The sequence below is a fragment of the Arachis ipaensis genome, chromosome B1 (assembly GCF_059453495.1).
Source record: "Arachis ipaensis isolate K30076 ecotype BB chromosome B1, ASM5945349v1, whole genome shotgun sequence".
Lineage (NCBI taxonomy): Eukaryota > Viridiplantae > Streptophyta > Magnoliopsida > Fabales > Fabaceae > Arachis > Arachis ipaensis.
In genome coordinates, this window is record NC_142436.1 from 147,687,598 (window position 1) to 147,697,655 (window position 10,058).

Sequence of the window (10,058 nt, forward strand, 5' to 3'; positions counted from 1 at the left end):
ATTATTTGTGGGCCTTTGAACTTACTTTGGTGTGGGAACACCAAACTTAGTACCTTGCCAATGGTTCTCATGCATCAGATTAACCATGTGTGAAACTCTTTTTCTTTTTCAAAAGCAATAGAACTGAAAACTAGGAAACAACAGAATAGTTAACTAGTTTATCTAAATGCTTGAAGCTAGCATTATGCAGAAGGTGAGAATACGTTTTATGATGGGATTTTGGTGGAACACCAAACTTAGAATCTTTTATTCTCCCTTATATTGTTTTGGTGTGCAACACCAAACTTAGCTTCTTGCAATATAGATAAAGCTAATTAACCTTTTTATTAAAATAGCTATGAAAAGAAAACTACCTCAGGTTGGGTTGCCTCCCAACAAAGCGCTTCTTTATTGTCACTAGCTTGACATCCTCCATTATTTGATCATGGAGGTTAAAAATCATGTTGCCTTTGATTTTCTCCTCTCACTATGGACTTCCTTCCGGTCTCCTCCATTTCTTGGTGCCCTTCTTCAGAAATTCCAGAGGTGGAGAACTCTCTCCTGGTTTATGTCATACAACCAAAATAGCAAAGATACACAGGGCACTCTGTAGCTTGAGTGCAGTAAGAGTTAGTAGAGACAAAGTCTCAAACAGTTAGTGTGCAAGTTAGAAATAAAGAAAATGAGCAAAAACAAAGAAAAAGTGCTTAATCTAGACCATCACTTCACTTAATCATTGTCAATCTATTTCAATCCCCGGCAACGGCGCCAAAAACTTGATGTGTGGAAAACGATCCAACACAAAACTCACCGGCAAGTGTACCGGGTCGCATCAAGTAATAATAACTCACATGAGTGAGGTCGATCCCACAGGGATTGAAGGATTGAGCAATTTTAGTTTAGTGGTTGATTTAGTCAAGCGAATCAAGTGTTGATTTGAGTGAATTTGTGTTCAACAAGAATTAAATTGCATAGAATATAAAAGGGAATGGGTAATTTGCAGAAAATTAAAGAGAACAGAAAATAAAAGTGCTGAATATTAAAGAACAAGAAATTAAATGGCAGAAACTTAGAACGCAAGAAATGTAAATTGCAGAATCTTAGAGTGCAAGAAACGTAAATGGCTTGAATTGTAAATGGGTCAGGGATGTGGGATTGTGAAAATTAAACAAAAGAACAGTAAATCTCAACACATAGAAGAGTAGAAGATGACTTGAATTGAACCGGATCTAAAATGAAAATGAAAATAAGCTTGGTGTAGCAATGAAACAAGGAAATTGAAATTGAAAGATGTAGATCTCAGGGCTCAAGAGACTAGATAACCAAGTCTAGATCTCAAAGCCTTCCTAGATCCAAATTGAGAATTCAATTGCAAGAAAAGTAAAGATCCAGCAGTAGAAGAAAAGAAGTGAAATCGCAAATTCTCAATGATGCAGTAAATCAAAACGGAAAGAGATCTCAAGGTGAGATTGAGACAGAATTTCCTCAATTCTTCAACCCAAGATTCAAGACAAGTGTAAATGAAATTGAAAACAAGAAAACTAAGAGGAAGAGAATTCAATTCTCCTTCCCCAAGACTCAGAATCTCAAAATAACTCCTAACCAAAAGCTCTCCAAAACTACCCAGCAAAACTAAAAAGGAAAAAAAAAACTTCGAAAAACTTAAATTCTAAGCTATTTATACACTCTCTTCAAATGATCTTCAAGCCTTGAATTGGGCCCTTGCTCTTGATGGAATTGGGTTGACAGAAGCCTCTTGTTGATTGCCCTTGGAGTTGGAAAGAAACCCACTTGTGAACCGGGTCAGAACCGGGCCATGAACCATTAAAGCTTGAGTCAAAGTTTGAGGGAAACTTTGACTCAAGCTTTTTGTAGCAGATTGCCTCCCGTGCTGTCATCCACGTTTGACTCAAAGTTTGAGGTGAAACTTGAGCTCAAACGTGGATCCTCCCTTGCATGTCCTTTGGCCAACGTTTGGTCCAACATTTGAGGCAAACGTTGGCGCAAACGTGGCTCAATCAAGCCTTCAATCAGGGACTCTTCTTCATACTCAAATGGCGCCAACGTTTGACCTCAAGTTTGAGGCAAATGTTGGCGCAAGCTTTTTTTCTCCTAGGTGTTCTTTTTGTGGCGCCAACGTTTGACTCAAAGTTTGAGGCAAACGTTGGCGCAAGCTTTTTGCTCCCTGGGTCTTTCTTCTTTTGCTCTGAGGGTGCCAACGTTTGACCTCAAGTTTGAGGTAAACGTTGGCGCAAACTTTTGATGCCTCCAGGGTGAAGTCAAGCTCTTCCTCACGTTTGAGCTGAAGTTTGAGGCAAACTTTGGCTCAAGCTTTTTTGTCCTCTCTTGCTCTTTGCCATTCTTTCTTTCTTCAATCCTCTTCAAAGCTCTTTTCACCTATCATCAATCAATCAAAAACATCAAAGCTATGCTCAAAATCATGAGATTGTTTCTCTTTCATAATATATGACAATTATAGCACAAAATCTCATGAAAATGCATTAATTTATCCATGGTTGATTGAATCAAAGGAAACATGAAATTCTACCCAATTGACTTACTTATGGCTCAAGAAAGTGCATAAAATCTATTGAAAACAAAAAAAAAGACTAGTGAAACTAGGCTAAGATGACTTGTCATCACCACGCATTTGCGTCAACCGTATTTTACCCTATTCACGCGATCGCGTCGTCCACGCGTTCGCGTGGATTCGCGATCACTAACCCCAGATCACGCGAACCCTAACATGTCGTGTCCCGAAACCCTAACCCCCTCTCTCTCTAACCTCTGCAACTCTCTCTCTCAACCACCCCCAGCCACCACCAACAACCACCCACTTCCTTTTTACTAACTCACTGATTTTCGCTTTCTAACCTCTTTTTCAATTTTACCAACTTTTAACTTTCTAACTTCCCCCTTTGCCTTTTCACTACTTCTTTCAGTTAATTTCACTCATGGCATGATTATTATTTTTCCTAATTAACAGGATTTCCACTTCTACTATATTTTGGATTGTGATTTCTCATCTCAGCTTTTCAACTCCAACACAATCCAAAATATACTTTTACTTAACTCATTTCATTTTTCTACTGCTCCTTTACCACTTCGTGCTTCTCTTGTTATTTGCCTACTTGTTTTTCCTGCTTTTATTCCTCAATTATATCTTGAAAATTCTGTTTTTCAGGATGTCTGATTCTCAAGGCAGAGGTAAGGGCAAAGTAAATACTGGCAAAAGAAAAAGAGGCGAATCCTCTGGTTCCATCCTTGGCATCTTACATGATGATTCCTGGCGGGAGAAGAACTTTATCCTGCAGGAAAAGGCTGATCAGTTGGTACTTGCACCTGACCCGGTTAAATTTACAAACAAATACTGTGAGCTGAAGTACCTGACTTTTGCAACTGCCCGGAACCTACACTTGGAAAGAACACTAAAAATTCCAGAAGAACTCAAGCAGTACACTTTAGATCAGATCAAACAGAGAGGCTGGTTCTTCCTGGAGAGAAATTTGACTGAGGTCAACTCATCCTGGGTCAGAGAATTCTAATGTAACTACTTTCTATCATCTCTGGATGTAGTACAGCTCAGAGACAAACAAGTTCTGGTTACTGAGGAAGCAGTTGATGAGATCCTCCATCTTCCACCTACTCCTGAGCCCGTCTACCGTCTGGTGCACTGCCTCTTTGACCGCCTCGATCAGATGGAGCGCCATCCCCAGCAGCAATTTGAAAGGTCTGAATGTCGCAACAGAAGACATTTTGAGAGGTCTGAGCGTCGCCACAAGCGACGCTATGAGCACCTCAAGCTGATGATCCACTCTGGTGGTGACATTCCCTCTGAGCCTGACACGCCCTCCGACATATATTAGGAGGAGGTGAACGATCATGAGGAGGAGGCACCTACCCAGGCTGAGCAGGGAGGTCCCGGCCACACTTCACCACATCATGAGGAGCACCACCAGCTACAGACCGTAGATCCGGAGGTTCCTCTACGGACAGAGCCCCCACTTCAGCAGACCGCTCCTCCTACCCTCACTGAGACTGCAGACCCTCAGCCTACCATCGAGACACCAGCAGCCCATCCTTCTGGAGATGACACTTTCTCACACCCAGCTTGAGTGAGCATCGAGGACGATGCTTTATTTTAAGTGTGGGGAGGTCGCCATCTCTGGCATATTTATTTTGGTGAACCACTACAAACTCTTATCTTATTTTGCCCATTTTCTATATTTTTGCACATTTCTCTCTTTTGTTTTTGTTGTACTTTTGCATTTTGCACTTTGGGCTGTATTTATATCTTGGATATTTTTAGCTTGATTTTCACCTTAGTTACTAGTTATATATTAAGGGGATTAATTAGTATAGTTTACCCTTTTTAGCATATGATAGTTGATTTGATTGAAAATAAAAAAGAAGTAAGCTAGAGACTTTAACAGAATCAAAACAATCCACACCCCTTGTATATATAGCATTACATGTTAGTTAGTTAACAACATTTCTTCAAGGAGAAACACTAAAACTTTAAAGCCACCCAAATAAATTTTACATTGAGTTGAATGGAAACTCTTAATTTCTACCTGCATGACATACTTAACGGATATGTGATTTATGAGCTTGAGAACACATAGCCTGTGAGTTTTGAGCTTAATTGTATGGTTACATTCAGACCATAATTTTTATTCCTGTGTGTTTTGCCTTTCTTTTTTTTTATTCTGGTGTTCTTTGCTTTGCTTTAATCTATATGTCCAATATAGAATATAGATACATACCAAGATAGGATTGAGGCCATATTTGATTATTAACTCCCTTATCCCAAATAAAGCCTACCTTTTATGCCATCCTTGTTAGCCCCCTTGAGCTTTTAATCCCCTTCTGTTTTATAACCACATTACTAGCCTTAAGTAGAAAAATAAAATAAAAATCCCAAGTTGAATCCTTGGTTAGCTTAAGATAGATACTGTGTAAAAATTTAAGTGTGGGAAATTTTATGGGAACATGGATGATAGAAAAAAGTAGGAAATTAAATTGAATAAGTTATTTGAAAATTTGGGAAGCATGCTCATGTGAAATCAAAATAATTAAATTACCATGTGCATTGACAAAAAAAAAGAAATATATATATATATATATATATATAATTTTTTATTTTCAATAAGGGGATACAAAAAGACCCCAAACACAAAATAAGAAAAATCAATGCACATGGGGGCAAGGTTGAATTTGATGCATGAGTTTGCAATACAAAGTGGGAAAATTTGGGCAAATAGGTTGAGAAACTTTGATTTGTATAAAATATGTATATGTTAGGTGAGATCTTAGACTAATCAAGGATTCACTTATTAGCTCACTTAGCCTTATACATATACCCTTACCTCTACCTTGGCCCCATTACAACCTTGAAAAGACCTCATAATTTTTGTGTGTCTATATTCTATAATTGTTGATTGGTTAGATGAAGAGCAAAGTTATAGAAAGTAAGAAAAAAAAGAAGAATAGAGTGATTAACCCAATAAACACTGAGTGACTAGAGAGTAAACACAAAATCCAGTGAGGGTTCAATAGCTCATCACCATATATCTCTACCTCTATTGTTAATTGTATTGCAAGTTTGAAAAATATTTTTACCCATCTCAATTGTAAAAGTGCTTTAACATTATCTAAGGTTGGCTATGCGTATATGATTCCTTGAGAATGTAAATTAATTTAACTACATGTAAAGCTTTATATATAGGTGAATAATAACTAGATTTGCATGACTCATTTAGGTAGTTGCATCTAGGATAGATTGCATTGCATGAGATTTCACCACTTTACCTTACTCTTTATCTTGGATTTAGCATGAGGACATGCTATTGTTTAAGTGTGGGGAGGTTGATAAACCTATATTTTATGATATATTTTGTGCTCAATTTAAGTGATTTATTCAACCCTTCACCTACTTATTTATGGAAATTGCATAGTTTTGCTTTCCCTTCCTTATTATATGATATATGTGAAATACATGTTTTCTATGTTTTAAAAGTAATTATTTTAATTACCCTTTATTACCATTCGATGCCGTAATTTGTGTGTTGAGTAGTTGCAGAGCTTCTAAAGCAGGAATGACTTAAAGGATGGAAAGGAAACATACTATAATAGAAGGAAAGCAGAAAATGGAGTTTTTGAAGAAACTGGCAGTAACGCGGACGCGTGGACGACACAGCCGCATGCCAGCGCGAAAAGAGGGCGACACGAACGCGTGACTGACGCGGCCGCGTGCCTTAAGCAGAACACAGATGACGCGGACGCATGATCGAAGCGAATGCATGACAAGGAAAACTCCAGATGACGGGACCGTGTGACCCACGTGGACGCGTGACAGACGCCACGCACCAGAAATTACAGAAAATGCTTCTAGCGGTTTCTGAAGCCCTTTTTGGCCCAGATCCAAGTCGAAGAGGCCCAGATTAGAGGTTATGAAGTGGAGGAATGCATCCATTGGAGGAGTTGGCCAGTTATTCACTCTTCATAGTTTAGATGTAGTTTTGAGAGAGAGAGGCTCTCTCCTCTCTCTTAGGATTTAGGATTAGGATTTTTAGAAATTAGGAATATTTCTTCTTCATCTCAGGTTCAATGTTCTTTTTATTTATTTTCTCTTTTATTTGTTTATGAACTTTTCATGTTAGGATTTTCTCTATTTAATATAATTTGAGGTATTTTAGACTCATGATTATTTTCTTTTATTTATATAAATAATTTAGATTTTCCCCCTTCTGGCTTTGGTTAGGTAATTGGTAACACTTGAGTTGTCAAACTCAGTAGTAATTGAAATGGGCAGATTCTAATTGATCTAGATCGCTCTAAAGCTAGTCCTCCCATAGGGATTGACTAGGACTTGAGGATCAAGCAAATTAGTCCACTTAACCTTCCTTTGTTCAATAAAGGATAACTAAGTGGGATTAAAACCCAATTCTCATCACACCTGATAAGGATAACTAGGATAGGAATTCCAATTCTAATACCTTGCCAAGAGTTTATTTTATTATTACTATTTTATTTTCCTTATCATTTAACATACTTGTTCCTCACTTTCGAAACCCCCAATTTACAAGACTCATAACCAATAATAAGAACATACCTCCCTGTAATTCCTTGAGAAGACGACCCGAGATTTAAATACTTCGGTTATCAATTTTAAAGGGTTTTTACTTGTGACAACCAAAACGTTTGTAAGAAAGGACTCTTGTTGGTTTAGAAGCTATACTCACAACGAAAATTTATTTTGAATTCTAGACCACGCAAAAGTTCTTCTCTTCAATCTGTTGGGAGTAAGTTTTCTTGTTCACTTGTCACCTTAATTGGCCTCTGTGGATATGAAATCCTAGGCTCACATACCTCTACCTCCTCATTCTCCATTGAAAATTCACTTGATACAAGGGCCTCTTCTTCCTCACTCACAGATTGTTCTTTATCCTCAATGCTTGGCACTTCTAAGTTTCTCCTGCTTTGCTCTAAGTGCCCATCCATCTTCTTTAAAAGGATTTCTTTCCAGGATTGTTTGTGTCTTTCCAAGATTTGTCCTTGTCTTTCAAGGACTTGGTTTCGACTTTCCAAGGATTCTTTGGACCATTGAAGATAATCCTCAAGTGCTAGCTCAAGAGATGAAGGTTGAGAGTAATTTTAGTGACATGGATATGTTGTGGTGAAGTTGTGTTGAGGGATATAGAATGAATTTTGTAGTTGTGAAATGATTGTTGTGGTTGATGAATTGAGTCATGTGGATTTTGGAAAGAATTTTGTGTTGAGGTATATTCAAGTGATGAATAATTTTCAATTGAAAAACTGGGAAGTGAAGTTGGGCAATTTTGCATAAACGCGTTGAAGGTTTGCTCAAGTGATGATGGCTCTTGATAAGTGGAGTATGGACTATTGAGTGCTCTTTGATTTTGACCTTCCCAGCTACAACATGAGTAGTTGTTAGATTCATCAGAATATGGTTCATTCTGTGTCTGTGGGAGGTGTTCATACTCCATCATTCCTTGTTGATATTCCCAACCACCTTTAGGATCATGACATAAATCATATTGTGGTGGTGGGAAATATCTCATGTTTTGATCACTTAGTGGACCTGGAGCATCTATTGATTGCTCATATTCTATCATTTCTTGGTGGTATTCCCAGCCACCATTAGCATAATAACATGAATCATTTTGGGGTGGTGGACAATACCCCATGAAATTTGTTTGATCAAAAGATGAGGTGAACTCCATTTGAATTTTGTAAAACATAATCACCAATGAAAATTGAAATTCATAGTATCAAGAGAAAATAGAAAATTAAAAGAACTTAATTGACAAAAACAAAGAAAATGCTTAATATATACTTATCACCCACTTAATCATTGTCGATCTAATCAATCTCTGACAACGACGCCAAAAACTTGATGAGGAAAAGTTAGAAGTTTCGCACAAACTAACCGGCAAGTGCACCGGGTCGCATCAAGTAGTAATAACTCACTTATAGTGAGGTCGATCCCACAGGGATTGATGGATCAAGCAACTTTAGTGAAGTGATTAGTCTAGTTAAGCAAAATATTGAGAAGAGTTTGGTGAAAATTGATTAACAGAATGTAAATTTTAGAGAATTGTAAATTGCTGAAAGTAAATTGGCTGAAACTTAAATGGCAAGAAACTTAAATTGCATGAAAAATAAATTGCAGAAAATATAAAGGGCTTTGGGTGCAGGGAAATTAAAGAGGCAGTAAACCAAAGTACTCAAAGTGAACTCAAGGACAATTAATAGAAAGAAAAATTCATCAGGGATTGGAGGTATCATAATCCATCATGAATCAAATAAATCTCAACTTCTTTCTCAATCATACAAATAGATCTATGACAGATTGAAATTGATTGGATCCCAATTTCTTGCCAATCCAATCTCTCTAATCACAATCAATCTTACCAATTCCTTGATCTAATTGTCATGAGAAGAGGTTAAGCATTTTCTCTCATCGATAAGCCACACAGACTCTCTAGATCTCAATTCCTCCCGAATAGTGTTGATAAAGAGAGTTGCAAGAAACAGAGCTTCAGTTCTAATTTTCATGATTCCCCTTCCAAGGCTCACATGGAAATTCACAGATTCAAACCCCTTTCCGGAGCAAATGAATCTCAATCAAAACAGAAGTTATTTCTTAGCTATCTAGATGAATTGAGAAGAAGAAGATGTTCACTTAATCATGTGAATTAAAATAGAGCTCCTCCCCCTAATAAATTGGGGTTCAGTGGATCATAGCTTAAAGAACAAGTGCAGAGAAACTAAATTGGTAGAAAGTAAATTTGCAGAGAGGCAACGATGCAGGAAATTTAAATTGCATAGAAATTAAACTCAAGTCAAGTAAACTCAAATGTAAAATTTCAAAAGAAAAGTGTAAGAAAATGGAAATTGCATAAACCAAACTGAATTCAATTACAACTGAAATTTAAAAGTGCAGAAAAGAAAAAGAAATTCTAAGCTAAGCTCTCTACCAGAGCCATCTATCCAACTCCTACTGCTACTGCTACTCCTACTCTTACTACCCAAGCCCCCTTAATTCTACCAGAGAGCCTCCTATTTATACTCTCATTCTCTTCTTCAATTGGGTCTGCATTGTACTTGGATATGGGCCTTGGCCTTGTTGAAGCAAGCAAGAATGAGTCTCAGTGATGTTGAAGAGGGGCAATTGACAATTCATGCTTTTGATCTGCATGGGTGCTAAATTTTATGAATGCTGATGTCAACGTTGGCCTTAACGTTTGGAAGAAAACGTTGAGTCAAACGTTTGGCTTGAGAAAGGATTTTCAAAGGAGTGAGCATTGCCGCCAACGTTTGACTCAACATTGGTGTACCAACGTTTTTCCATCGACGCGTGCACGTCGCCCACGCGTATGCATCGATTCTGTGTTTTGCGCGTGTGCGCAACTCACCCGTTTGCGTGTTTGGCCAAAATCTGCATCCACGCGTATGCGTCGATGCAAATTTTCCAAATTCAAATCTGGGATGCTCATCGCGGACGTTGGAGGTAGCATTTGATCACCAACGTTCCCTCCAACATTGGCTTGTTC